General features: G+C 46.2%; 1 long non-coding RNA gene across 7 annotated transcripts in view; it reads left to right on the top strand.

Annotated features, from left to right (window-relative positions):
- LOC124093555 (uncharacterized) overlaps positions 1-14,410 on the top strand; it is a 34,474-nt gene extending 20,064 nt beyond the window's left edge. For all 7 annotated transcript variants that reach the window (XR_006851996.2, XR_006852000.1, XR_006851994.2 and 4 more), the window contains 2 exons: positions 10,441-10,506; positions 10,614-14,410. This is a non-coding gene — a long non-coding RNA (uncharacterized LOC124093555). The remainder of the gene's footprint in view (positions 1-10,440; positions 10,507-10,613) is intronic.
- The last annotated feature ends 296 nt before the right edge of the window (positions 14,411-14,706 follow it).

Below are 14,706 nucleotides of genomic sequence, written 5' to 3'. Positions count from 1 at the left end.
TGATCCTGTGTCTGAGAGGTCAGCTCCTATGACTGGCATCAGTAACAGCTCTCTTCTAGGTCCAGAATTTGGTGGGCCAGCTTCACTGGGTATATCACCAGTATCAGCCGCTCATCAACTTGTCTTGGGAGCTGGGACTATAGGAACTTCCTCTAGAACCCTTCCGGTTAGTTGAGGGACCTAGAAGTCAGTGTGAGTCTTTGTAGTTCCCAGTTACTGGCCTAGTGCCTGTGGAGAGCCTCACCTGACCCCCATGGCATCATCGCTGGCTCTCACTTGTGGGAAGACGACTCACTGTGTCAACTCACAGCATATGGTGGTGGTTTTGGTGGAGGGTAGAGGCAGAAACATCTTCTTCCCTATTTTCATTTTTATTGTTCCCAGAAAGTGCCCTTATCACTTTGGATGGCAAATTTGTATACCATACATTTTGATAGTTCTGATTCTGGATAGGAAGTTAATGTGATCTTTGTTGAAATAGATGCAACTGACATGTCACACAGCCTGCTACTGGAGTGGCAATATCCACAGCCAGTGCTTCCTAGGCATCCTGAAGCCAGAACACTGAAGAAAGTCTACCAGGTTTGGTTGTCTCAATAATCAGAGGCAATTTTCACTTGATATTTATGAAAGTTTAGTTGTTCAAAGGACTTGAGTTTTTTGTTTGTTTTTATGCCAGCATTCTGATTTTATGGTAAATGTATTCCTGATAGAAAAAGGAGAGCTCAGTCCTGAGATCTGGAGAGGAGTGGTGTTGGCATGGACCTGAAACAGGATTGTGGATACTACTTCTGTTCCTGAAAGGAGGGAAGAAGGACTGGAATCACACAGTGTTGCTCTCTGGTAGTATGGAGGGATCTGGCTCCACGTCAGAGAGAGGTTGCACGTAGAGAGGATGGGTTGGGGCCACACAAGCATTCTCGGCTGTGTGGAAAGCCCAGCTGGAGACACTACCTTGAAAACTATGGCAGTCTTATGATTTTCTCTGTCAGCATGTGAAGACCGGATTGGTGTAGGCAGGAGTTTCTTCCAGGTGGATGGCATCTTGGAGAATCTCTGTCCTTCAGAGTCAGCCGTTCCTCATGCAGCATCCTCATTTCAGCATGCAGCATGGGTGACTAAGCACTGGGACAGGCCTGTGCCCACCCTCAGTGCTGCTGGCAGGTCACCATGTCTCTCTGGTCACACTGCTTTGTACACAGCCATCTTAAGCCACCTAATGCTCCTCAGGTCCTTGCTTGCTTTGTCCCCTGCAGACAACCTTGCTTCCTGCTTCAGGGCAGTCAACACTGGCAGCTGCACTGCAGCCTGTGGGGCTGCTCCCGGCTTTTATGCTGTCCTGCCTCTGCTACGACGCTCATCCCTCTCCTTGGGCTTTGGATCCTGTCTCCATTCATCTGTCCATGATTTGTCTGCCCTAGTTTCAGTCTTCCCTCTCAATGGAGTTCTTCCCATCGTTTCCTTTCTTGAACTCTTCTTGAGGTACACTATACAAGTTCACAGGTCACGGGGCTAGGTAAGTTCTTCCAGCTGTGATATGAGCATGACCAGGACCCCTCTCCCCCTGCTCTCGCTGCTTCCTAACAGTGTCCGTTCATTTTGCCCGTGTTGGAAAGTTATTAAGTAGGATCAGGCAGTACTACTTCTTCAGACTTGGTCATTAGGTGTTGGGTTTTGGTAGGTGAAGTCCCAGGGTCTTCCTCTTCACTTCTCATCCAGGATCTCCTTCCTGGACCATCTCATTCCTCCCCTGGCTTCTGGTACTTTGTAAATGTTACTTGATGAAATCTTGGCATCTTATCTCAGTGACAGTTCCTTTCATCCAGTTGCTGTCCTTCACATCTACTTTTGATGGGCATGTCTAAAATTGAGATCATGATCTTAATCACCAAGCCTTCATCTTCTGTATTTTCCTTTCTTAATGAACATTCAGCGATTCCAGTAGAAGATCTTGGCAGAATGGGTAAGGGAGAAGATTATGCCACTGAGCCTAATGAGCTTTTCTTTCACTGTCACCACCACTTAGACCATCATTCTAACCCAGACCTTAAGGCAGTTCCAATTCCCTCTTGCTTCCCACCCATCAATTCTGTACTTTACAGTTTTCTATGAAAAATGCAAACCTGATGTTATCAGACTTTAAAACAGGCAACAACTAGCCATCAAAGTCCACCTCCAGATTGAGCCCAGCTCCCCTTCCTTCTGGTGGCCTCCTGGCCTTCTAGGCAGGTCAGCCTCCATCTTAGGTGAGCCCACAGAACTGTCCAGGCTGTTTTGAAGCACTTAGTGTAGTTTCAGGTTCACACCTCTGTGTGGATCCCTTTGATGGGTCTCTGTCTCCCCATCTTGCTCTGGATGTCCATGGGAGGAAGCCAGGTGGTGCTTGGTACAAACTCATCACTGAGTAGATGTTTGTTGCCTGAACTAACTACCTGGGAGAGAGAGTTGAAGGCATTTTACAAACCCCCTAATGCCATGTGTGCCATTTTCCTGCTCGTCATGGAACAGGGAGAGGAAGGGCAGATGGGACCAAGGGAGAAGACAGGAAAGGAGGCACAGTGTGTGCTAGTGTGGAGGTACGGCTGGGAGGGGCAGAGGTCAGGTGTGTCCAGTTGGTAAGCAGCAAAAAGGAGCGTACCTTAAAGAGCTACGGGAGGCTTTAAGCCAAGGGTAGTGAAGTTATCTTATTAATGCTTTAAAAGATTAAGGTGAGGCTGGGTTTATAGCTCAGTGGTAGAGCGCCTGATTCGCATGCATGAGGCACTGGGTTCGATCCTTAGCACCACATTAAAAAAATAAATAAAAATATTGTGTCCATCTACAACTTAAAAAAAAAAAAAAGATTAGGATGATTGCCAGTAGAGGCCAGTTTTGGAGGAGCAAGACTGAAAGCAGAGAGCTGTGACTTGCAAGCTCTTGGTGGAGTCTGGGAGGAGGGGCTGTGCTCAGTCAGGCTGGGCTTGGGAGGCAATGGAGAGGTGACAAGGCCAGGATTGGTCAGAGCATCGAGATATCCTGGGGGCAAGAGGAACTGAAGTTGACCATGTAGGTGGATGTCATTGCCACTTATTGAGATAGGGAAGTGTGAGGAAGGACAATCCCAGGGGAGTTTGGTTTGGAAGTGGTATATCTGTGGGGCAGAAAAGACTGCAGGTAAAACTTGGAGCCAACATCACAATGGTATGTTGGGCTGTGTGACTGGATGAGATTGCTGGAGAGAAGGTATAGACTCAGAAAAGAAGGGGTCCCAGGTTGATACCCCTGGAAGAATTGGAGGCAGCGGAAGAGGAAATGAGGGGTGGCAGTAAGACTAGAGGGCTGCTTGGTGAGTGAGGAAAGGTGTTTCCAACAGATGCGTGGTCTCCCAGGCTGCAGAGGGTTGTTTTCACTGGTCTGAGGGGGGCTGAGGGGCAGCGTAGTGGTATAGAGCTCTGCAAGGAAGTTTTTTATGAAGGGGGAACGGATGTTTTGGCTGATAACTGGGTGGGGCTGAGGGATCCAGAGAAGTTTATCTCAAGGGGGAAACAAGAATGTGTTAGTATAGAGTGGATCCAAGACAGGGTGAACTTGATAATGGCAGAGAGGAAACAGTTAGATGCAGGATTTGATTCTGAACAGACTGAGGAAGTGCAGACCTGGTTGCCATGGAGGGCAGCCCCTCCGAGGAGCCAGGAGTTCCCCCAGGAGTGGAGGTGGAGGTGCAGCAGGTACACAGTCCTACTTTTGTCTTAATAAATTATCTTAGAGTTCCTTTCAGCTGGAGGGTGAGGGAGGCTGAGAAATACAGGAGATTTAAGAAGAAAGCAGCAGTATGAAGTGGCAGTGTAAAATACTGGGAAAGTGTGTGCGTTCAAGACTAGATAATTGGGGGGACAGGCGTTCAAGTGTCCACTGGAGATTGTGATCTTGCATGAAGTAATTCTTGGTGCTGTCCAGCTGCCTGGTGCTGTGTAGACAGGTGAAGGGTTGGGTTTCAGTAAAATTGGAACAGTGACTCAGAGGAGTGGAGAGTGAACAGTGATGGCAGACTTGGAGTCCTTGTGGGGCTCTGAAGAAGTGTGACTGGGCACAGGAAGCCAGTGCCAGGCAGTGGAACCCCGGGGCAGCACAAGCTGGCCCCAGATGGGTTGCTTAGCACGGGTTTGGTAGGCAGCACAGTTACTGCTGAGGACAGAGCCAGGGTGCAGCCATAGGTGGTGGAGGAGACAGGGAGGGAGCAGGGAGAGGCTGCAGAAACTGAGCTGGAATGGGAAGCAAGAAGGAAGGAAAGCAGGATCACAGAGGTCAGACTAGAGCATAGTTATTCCATCAGGGCAGTGGCTGCCTCAGTGGGGAGGGTGGGGTGTGGTCAAGCGCAGTTCCACTGGTTGTGGACAGAGGGCCAGCAGACCTCCCTTTAGCCTGACTGCCGTCCTGTTATGATGTGATTGGATTGATGTTGGTTGTTGGTGTCATTGGCAGAGTTTATTCAGATCTGTAATTTAGAATGCTGTTGTGTATTGTTCTTGTGGCTTAAGATTCCTTTATTCCAGCAATCTTGTGAGCAAAGACTTTTTTTTTTTTTTAATGAAATTTAAAAATACACTCAAGTAGAGAAAATAACAAATGTATCCTTTGGGCCCATCACCACAGGGATTGAAGAGCTGGGTTCAGGTTTTTGCTATTCTTATTGCTGTTACATGAGGAGGCCATTCATTTCCTAAATTGGGGTTTGTGAAAGACTGTGGATCACATATTGGTCTCACCAGCCACAGCATGGCACACATGAAATCACTATTTTCAAACAGGAAATAAATACAGCATTTCTTTGTCTCTTTTTAGTGTCCAAAGCTTGCTTCTTAGCATTTTGACTTATTAATACTATTTAAAACATGTTTTTATGACAGGCCAGGATGTCTGCATTATCTCAATTTATAATTAAAAAAGAAGGTTAGGTTATATGTTTGCCTGAAGTTCTAAGGCTAAGCCAGGATCATTTTTAAATCCCCTTCTCCCTAGTCCACCTTTTGGACTAAGCATCATTCAGTTCCCCAGTCTTTGGAAAACCACCTCTGTCTTCTCTCCCCATGCCCTAAGCATCCATCTCCCCATCAGACCTCAGTGCTCTGCCTCTGGTGCCAGCCAGTCGTTGGCCTGCGTCTCCCTGCCAGTGTTCTTCTCCCAGTGTGCCCTTCTGCAAGCCTCACTTCCTCCATCTGGCATGGTGATGGTAGTTGCTGTAGTTTTTTCTCAATACAATGTAGGAGGTAGTTCCTCCTCTCTAGCCATGGCAGCAGCTTCAGGACTCTGCTGTGGTCCTGTGTCAAGGTCATGGCCTCATGTGGAATAGCACTGGTGAGCTGTCATCCTGTCTACTCAGCAGGAGCTGCTGCACGTGTGTGCAGTGAGTGTGGTGAGCTCCGTGACTGGTGCTTGCTTAGGGCTGTAGCGGGGTTTTCCTCTCCTGCTGAATCCAGATACTGTCTTGAGTCATATCCAGCCTGTACTGAGTGTCGTCTGGATCAGCCTCTGCTCTCTAGAACATGGGTTGCAGCTTACTGGCCTCCGCCTCTATGCTGAGGATAGTTGGCATTCCTCTGATGTGGTCAGTTGCCCTGTGCCAGGGGCCTGCCAGACATTGCCCTTCTGTGCACTGTCCTCACTAGCACCTGCCCTATGGAGACTGGTGCCCTCTGCTGCAACCACACAGGTTCATTGTATTGAGAAAAAATTAGGGATTCCCACCTCTCTTTTTTTTTTTCTCAACAAAATTTTATTTTTTGGCCAGGTGTGTAAGATATAAAGGTGTTACACAGATGACTTCAGAGTCTACATTCAGTCCTCCCCAGCCAAGTACCTTGAGTCTTTTCCCAGGCAGAGAGGCTGTTACCTTCAAGTTCTGCCACAGACTTGAGCTGCAGTTTGAGATCTTTGCCCTGGGAGGTGTGACTGGAGCAGGTTCTGCTGCAGTAGGCTCTTGCCAGTACAGAGCCTGCAGCTCAGCCTGGGCGCTGCCTCCTGAGTACCACAGCTTGGTACTTCTGGCTCCAGAAGTAGGAGTATGTGGCCGAGCAGCCCTCCAGAGGAGCAGGTTCCATCTCTCAGCCAGCTGTGCTGCATCCCTGGCTCCCGTGGTCCCTTCCATGCCCCAGCCCAGAGCATTTGTTCTTCTGGTATTTAAGACTAATTGTTTACTCCTGGTATCTTAGCATCAGTTACTTATTAGCTAGCCCATTGGTTTTACCTATGCTGAGAGGTTAGCACTGGCACAGACTTTTTTGGGCATCACAGACTCAAGCCTCCCGGTGGCAGGGGCAGGGAGAGAGGGAAGACCTTCTGTGGAGGTGGAGCATGAGGCATGAGACTGTATGTTGAATTTGGCTCGCCATAACTTTAGGAGTAGTCCTCCTGAGGTGTAGGTTGGGTATACCCTGAGGTTGTAGGTGTGGAGTCTGCATGTTTCTCTTAGCAGTCAGGCCACGGCAGGGGGGCTGCCTTCTTCCTTAGGTCACAGAGGTGGTCTTGCCTGTATGGGCTTGTTACCTGAACCAACTTTTTTTTTTGTTTGTGTATGAGTGCTACTGAGAACCTAGGGGACACTCTTAACACTAAGCTGTATCCCTAGCCTTATTTTTTTTTTTTTTTTAATTCTGAGACAGGGTCTCACTAAGTTGTTGAGGCTGGCCTACAACTTGTGGTCCTCCTGCCTCAGCTTCCTGGGTCTCTGGGGTCACATGTGTGCACCCATTTGACTGCCTTTCTTGTAGGATGTTGAATATGAGGCATGTGGGTGAATCTTGAATGAGAAATCATGGAGTGAGTTGTTCATTTGCTACCTGTGGGGTTCTGTAGCTTGTCTCCACCCCTGGATTTGCGTCTCCTTTACCTGTGTGGCTCATTTGGGCAGTGTCTCTCTGGAAGGCCCACAGGGGTGAGCCTTTTTGTTATTTGTTTGCCTTTTTGGTCTTTGGTCACATGACACATTTGCTGGAATATATTTTTATTTATTATTATTTCTTTTTTCCTAAACAGTGTAGATTACCTCTCCTACCCCCACCTTGCCATGCAGTGAGGCTTTGTGGCGCTGCCCAATTCCTCCTCAATAGGAGTTCTGCGGGAGCTTGCCCGAGGCTACCTTGGATGAAGGCCTGCACATGTGGGAAGGCTTGTCAGGGAGGAGCCCAGCACCCCTCATTCCTCGGTCCTCAGCTGTCTCTGCCACAAGCCACTGCCTTCCCTTGCTCTCCAGAGACCCTGCAGCGTGTCCGCCGGTGCTCGGGCGAGACTGGGGAGATGGGGCCTCTGGGGAGTGCATTTGTCTAGTTCCCAGTTTTACCTCTGTGGTGTGCATGCTGCTGTTGAAGAGGAACAGAAGAAGGTCTTCTCAGTTGTTAACTGTTGGGTGTTTTTTATTTTTATTTTTTTTAAATCATGAGAAACTTTGACAGCACACATAGGTAGAATACTGTACTCATCTGTTTATCACATAGAATCAGTGATTAGGACGAGTTTACCACACATGCTGGATCTGCCCTTTGCTGCTTTCCCTTTTGTCTCTTTCTTTACTGAATTGTTTTCAGGTGCATCTCAAGACATCACGTTCTCTCACTCCTGGACACTTGAGGGTGTACCTTCCAGACTGTAGACTTGGCTTACATAATGCAGTGGCTTCTCCCGTAGTTAGCCATGCCCTGTGACATCTGACACCATGTCTCTAGTCACATTTCCTCTTCTTTCAGCTGCTGGTTTATGTACAGCAGATTCCCAAGAAGGGTCTCCTGTTACATCTGAGAGTTTCCGCCTCTTTCATCTAGATTTCTATTCCTTCATACCTTGTTGCCAAAAATGGGGCAGCTGACCTGAAGGGTAGTTAACCTCTCGCTAGTGTTCTGCTGGCTTCCTGGCAGTGCTGTCCTCAGTTCCTCAAGAGGCCCCCTCAGGTTCTACACAGCCTATGGCAGTGAGCTGGCCCCGCAGCAGCTCCACAGGAGACACCTGTTCTGTTTGCTCCATTTTTTTTGAGTCATGCTGAGATTGCTTTGTGGCTTCAGGTGATGACTGCCTGACTTGGCAGCTTGTTTTCACCTGTGCCCGTCCTGCCTGCATCAGGTGCTTACTGGAGTCCATATTCACTAGCTAGGTTGTTTGGTGGTTTGGGAGAAAGTTCATGGAGCAGCAGGTGCTGTATTCTTTCCCTCTCAATTGCCAGAGTTTGCTCTTGGTGCCTTTGTTGCTTCCATTTTGTCCAGCACCCGGTTCTCCCCTCCGCTCTCTGCCTCCTCTTTCTCCCTGCCTGTTCAGTTTTGCATATTTAATGTGTTTCTGTCGATTGCATTTCTTACTCCCTTTGATGTTCTGAGGCTTTCTGTCATGACAAGATGTTCCAAGCTTGTTTTGTAAGTGGTGCCTATAGTGGTGAACCAGCTATTCACCAGGATCCCTTTGCCTCTTGGTGGGAAGAGGGAAGGGGCTGTGGGTGTGCTCCTTGCTGCCTGTACCAACTCCTTCCAGACCATTTTAGTGACAGCTTTAAAGAAAAAAAATAAGAAGAATTTAAACTTAGATTTACTATATTAACTTTTATGTTACAGGATTCTTTTTTAACTTAGATTTTTGTGTTTATGTCTTATTTTTCTTTCTTTGAATATTGGTTCCTAACGACGATATCATAAATTACTTTTCATTATCCTGCTCTGCAAAAACATGAGTTAAGCTGCTGAATTAAGTTTTTTTTCTTTGCAGCTTTATCAATAGAATATGCTCTTCTGGGGTAGCAGGTATACTGTTCAGACATCATTTGTAGATGTGTCACCAACATGAGAGTTGAGGGTCAGTCTCTCTTTTTTTTTAGTTTTAAGGAATTTTTCTATTTCATTCTATTTTTTGAATATATAAACATCTCTGTTTCTAACGTTAACAAAACTACAAAACAAGGTTTATTCAGATAAATCTCACTTCTCTTTCTTCCTCCCTGGTAGGTAGTCATTAAATAAAGGTTACCCTTTACCATTTTTTTATTTTTGTACATTTAGACAGATATGATACATTCATATTCCTTTTATTGCACAAAAGGAAACATGGTATTCTGGGCCTTGCAATTTTCACATAGTGGTATTACCTTGGTTCACACACAATACGCGCGCGCGCGCGCGCGAACACACACACACACACACACCATGTTTTTAATGACTAAGCAGCATTTCATTGGAAGGAAGTGCTGGAATTGATTCAGGTAGGCACCTATGCATGGGCCTTGAGTTGCCAGCAGTTTTGCTGTGACAGGTACTGTCCAAGGAATCCTGCTCCTCCATCATTTCCTGTTTTTAGGAAATTCTGAGTATCTAGTTGAATATCACAGTCCTAACACTTACATCTAGAAGCAGTCTGGTTTATTTTGCCATCTTAATTTTAAAGAAGTCTCCTCAGTTTCCTGTGTGCAGTACCTCATTGAAATTCATTTTAAGAAGGTCTATTGATTTCATTTAGTTTATCAAAATACCATTGTGTAAAATACGAGGGATGGAAAGATGCTGGCATTGTTTTAACCCTCAGAAGATTTAAGGTTGAGGATTTTGGGATTGATTTTCTTCTTTGATCTCCTCTATGTTTTATTTTGTGTATTTTGTCCCCTTAGGTTATCAAAAGACTAAAAAAAGGCACTAGAAAGTGTATCTTTACTGCTCTCCCTGAGTGGAGCAGGTTGTATCGGGTGCAAGGGTGTTCTCAAGGACCCTGGATAAACTCAGCACATATTAATTGAATTTCTCCTTCTGCCAGAACATAATAGTGAACAACACACACAACTTTTCCCTTGTAGCACTTACATCCTTGTACAGAAGATGGATCTAAAACCAGGGAACAGAGAAGACGATTACTAGTTGTATGTGCTTTGAAAGTATCAAATGAGATTCAGAGTCGAGCCAGGGGTGGGGCAGCTGACACACAGAGCCACACAGTGGGAGAGAGCAGTTCCAGCACTGGTGACAGGCACAAATTCCCTGGGGTAGGAAGAGCTTGGGGTATGTGAGAATCAGAAGAAATCAGTGTCAGAAAGCAGTGACTAAGGTAGAAAAGAGCAAAGACCAGGTCCTGCAGAGCCTTGTTTTTAGGGTAAGGATTTGGATTTCATTTTGAATACATCAGGAAACCATCAAGGACGATTAAGCAGGGGGATGATGTTGAATATTCGATGTATATGTACTTTTTCTTTCCATAGATTAGGAGGCAGCTCACATGAGGTATTGATCTCCAAAAGCAGCAGTATTAATCCTTCTGAAGTTTAGAGTGGAGGTGATATTTCTCCTTGTTCCTTTATGCAGGGCAGATGCTCTTCTTCTGCTTTATTTTCTCTTTCCGTAGTATTTCCCTTGGTGCTATGCAGATAGTTACAGTGAGCAGTTGTAACGGATGATGAACTTGATTTAGAACAGGAGGATGATATCTACAAATTCTCTTCTTCAGACCTGCAAATCCAAGAGACACGTCCCTCTGGAAGAGAAGAGAGCTGTGTCCTCAGGATTAAAAAAGGTCTGTGTTATTGCTATCACATTTATGTAAAGATAATTATGCAATCAATAACAGTTTTCTGGACAGAAGAGGCATTTTCAATGTATTTATTTATGTTTCTGTTGCAGAAGACTGGTGTGCTACCTGTGTAGAAATTCCCAGGAGCAAGACTCGCCACACCTGAGCTCACTGTAAAGGCTATGCAGCTGTGCAGGAGCAGAAGGATGTACTGACCGTCGTAGGGGAGGCTGCGGATGCTCATGACCATCAGTGCTCTCTCACCCTCGAAAACTGGGTGCACACTGTGCGGTCCTTTTCTAGACGTGAGAAGTACAAGATTACTCTATGAGAGGAAGACTCCAGGGGCTTAAAGACACGTGCACCTTGGCCACCCCTTGGAATGTTGACGACTCAGGATCTAAAGGAAATTCTGTGTTAGAGTATGGAATTCATGTGGAAGTCAATGTCACTTTATAATCGGTAATAACACTGAGTAAGGAACACTATGCAGGAAGAAACCTTCCATAGAAAGACAGGCAGGGAAAAGCTTAGGCCGACCTTAAACTTGCCCAGCAGCTTAAGCCTGAGATAGGCTGCCAGAATGGCCAAATAAGAGACTCTATGAAGTAGCAGTCCTGTAACTGTAGTAGTTGTAAGGAAATTTTCTCCTCTAAATCACGATACCAAATAGGAAAAATGATCTACAAGTGCCCCATGTGTAGGGAATTTTTCTCTGAGAGAGCAGATCTCTTTATGCATCAGAAAATCCACACGGCCGAGAAGCCCCACAAATGTGACAAGTGTGATAAGGGTTTCTTTCACATATCAGAACTTCACATTCATTGGCGAGACCACACGGGAGAGAAGGTCTATAAATGTGATGATTGTGGTAAGGATTTTAGCACCACAACAAAACTTAATAGACATAAGAAAATCCACACAGTGGAGAAGCCCTATAAATGTTATGAGTGTGGCAAAGCCTTCAATTGGAGCTCCCATCTTCAAATTCATATGAGAGTTCATACAGGCGAGAAACCCTATGTCTGTAGTGAGTGTGGAAGGGGCTTCAGTAACAGTTCAAACCTTTGCATGCACCAGAGAGTCCACACCGGAGAGAAACCCTTCAAATGTGAAGAGTGTGGGAAGGCCTTCAGGCACACCTCCAGCCTCTGCATGCATCAAAGAGTCCACACCGGGGAGAAACCTTATAAATGTTATGAGTGTGGGAAGGCCTTCAGTCAGAGCTCCAGCCTCTGCATCCACCAGAGAGTCCACACTGGAGAGAAACCTTATAGGTGTTGTGGGTGTGGGAAGGCCTTCAGTCAGAGCTCCAGCCTCTGCATCCACCAGAGGGTACACACAGGAGAGAAACCTTTTAAATGTGATGAGTGTGGGAAGGCCTTTAGTCAGAGTACCAGCCTCTGCATCCATCAGAGAGTCCACACCAAGGAGAGAAACCATCTCAAAATATCAGTTATATAAAATGTTTTGCTAAGAATTAAAAAATCTTAAAACCCATAAGTGCCACTAGGAAGGAAACCCTGTATGTACCTACATTGACCCAAGGAGTATTCACGGCAGTCCCTAGCAGAATGTTCTTTTTGAGGAGGCATAGGTGAGGTTGAGGTTTTGATCCATTGATTCATACCAGGTGTGTCCCACAGCTTGACTTTGAATATGGAGTCCTTCTGAGCATGTGCCCAAGACGGGTGGGCTGTCTTGCATCCCAGGTGTGGATTTTGTATCCTGGAACTCCACGATGCCTCAATAATTGAAGTACTGCTCAGAACTCCTGAGCATTGCCAGCCTCCAAGTCACCTTGTGTCTGTGCTGTGCTTAGAAGTGATCCCAGATGATCCCTCTCAGGAGCTCTTTCTCCTTCCTTCCTCTCGAGCCTTCTGGTCAATGCATTTGAAAATGGACAGCTCCCGCTAAGATCGTGTTCTGGCATTTCTGAGCTTGCCACATTACAGCCCTACGTAGCTTTCCATATATCCCGTGACTTCTGAACCCACTTTACCTCACATCCTCACAGTACCCATAATTCCCCACCCCTTCCTAGGTGGCATTAAATTTCATTTTAGATTTTAGGCAACTCATAATATCCATTCACTTGGCCTCAGAGAAATCACTGGCAGACACACATGCCCTGGGACTTTTCTTTAGTTGTGGATTCTGCTAATCACTGTGTCTATATGTTAGACTTATTTTCTTAGTGGCTGCATCACAACATTTTTTAACTTGAATTTTTTTTTTCTTTTAATAGCTGAATGTAAATAGCAGGGACAAAGAAGCAAAGCAAGGTATGAGCTTGTCTTCCCTCCAGAGGCACCCGCAGGCTCCCTTATGCCCTGTGGGGAGCCCCTCTAAGCCAGGGAGCCCTTAGGAAAGGGATGGTGGGAGAGGTCACTAAGGATGTGTGTCTGTTTCTGTCACCTTGGGCAGTACTGTGTAGGAGCCATTGGGGGTCAGGTGCCAGCTCTTGCTAGGCATGGATGTCTGTTGTCAGTCCATCATCTTTTCATTCTTCGTGCATTGGACAAGAATTTATTGAACACCTGCTGGGTGCTGGGAATGCCACTGAATCCGACAGACGAGGTCCCTGCTCTCGTGGAGTGTACTTCTGGTGGAGACAGATGATAAGCAAGTGAACATTAAAAATGTAGTCTGAGGTAGTGGTTAAGTGCTATGAAGAAAATAAACTAGGGTGGTGATGTAGAGGTGGGGGGTGGGGGGCATTAGCTAGGGTCGGGGAGCCTTGCTGAGGGCAGCTGGGACTGGGCAGGCACAGAGGTGGCGCACCAGTGGGACCACGCAGGTGCCGCTGGGTGCTGCCTGCCCTGGCAGACAAAAGGCAGGCGCTGGAGGTAGCGGCGGTGGCGGGAGGGGGAGGGATGCTGAGCTCTCAGTGTCCAGACTTTGTAGGCCTGTTACGTTTTATTTGTTTTGCTAGATATTAAAAACTCATGTGGAGGAACTCAAGGAATGTTTAGAAGACCAAAAGTCCCCAATGACAAGAACAAAAAGCAACCCATGTTTTCCTCATTTCTCATTCCTGTCATTGATTTCCCACAGGCAGGCCTTTTGCTCAGGAAGTCTTTGGGGAAACTAGGATCTTTGAAGCTCTGAAATGGGTGGTCAGGTTGGTGGTGTCTGTCAGCTGTCTAAGTTGGAAAATGAATTCAAGATAGTCGTGGAAATACTGTATCTGAGCTTGGTTTTCCCTCCATGTTTGAATTCGTTTCTTCTGTTTGGCTGGAAGGGGTTTTTGCATAACTAAAACCTCCATGCATAAAGGAGATTTAAAAGGAGCACAGGATTCAGTGGGTGGGCCATGAGGTGAGAGGTGGGACTTGGAGATAAATTTAGTCCGTATGCCTCTGCTGAGAGTTTGCTGAGTTGCTTCACAGGTATTTCCTCCTTTTTGTGAAGAAGAGGGCTGCTTTAGTTATCTGCTGAAGCCCCTTCCAGGCCTGAAGTCACAACTGCGGTTTACTGTAGTGTCTTATCACTCTTCATGTCACAGTAGCGTGGAGCATTAGAGAAAAGCCTAGACTTTTAGTTGATAGAGAGCCAGTTGAAATATCATTGATAGAATTTTAGTTTTTAGGAAAAATTGGTTTGATTTCTAGTTTTATTACTATTAGGTATGTGAGCTTGGGCAGATCGCTTGATCTTTGAGTCTAGTTTTCTCACAAAATGAGGATATTAGGCTAAATGATTTCCGAGTTTCCAGCTAGTCCTAGAGTTCTATATTTCTACATAGTTGAATTATTTTATCATGCTGTTGCTGGGGAATATGACTAACACTTTTGAAGCTACTAATTTTATGTCAAGCTTTAAAGTCCATAATTGTTATCTTCAGAAAATATTATTTGACCTACAGTATGTCCAAATCAATTTAATAAAATCACTTTATAACAGGGTTCTGTGCTTGACGTGTAGTTGTGTGGACTCAGTGGTCATCATGGGGCTGGGGTGTGGGTTGGTGTGTACATTGTACCCTGGATTTCACATCTAGTTCAACCAGCTTAAAGTGTTGGCAACAGACTCGTTCTCTGATCTGTCCTGTCATTTCTGTTACCTGCCTGGTGCCGGTGGGCCTGCCTTGCCCCCTGAGCCCTGCTCTTGTCCCTTCTGACTGTGACTCGCTCGTGGTGAAGTGTGGACCATGCTTGCTGACCATAGTCTGGAAGCCACCAGCTGCCAGAGTGAAGTCTG

Source organism: Marmota monax, unplaced genomic scaffold, assembly GCF_021218885.2.
Source record: "Marmota monax isolate L192 unplaced genomic scaffold, Marmota_monax_Labrador192_F-V1.1 WCK01_AAM20220418_F8-fsc00092, whole genome shotgun sequence".
NCBI lineage: Eukaryota > Metazoa > Chordata > Mammalia > Rodentia > Sciuridae > Marmota > Marmota monax.
This window is presented reverse-complemented; position numbering and strand designations above follow the sequence as displayed.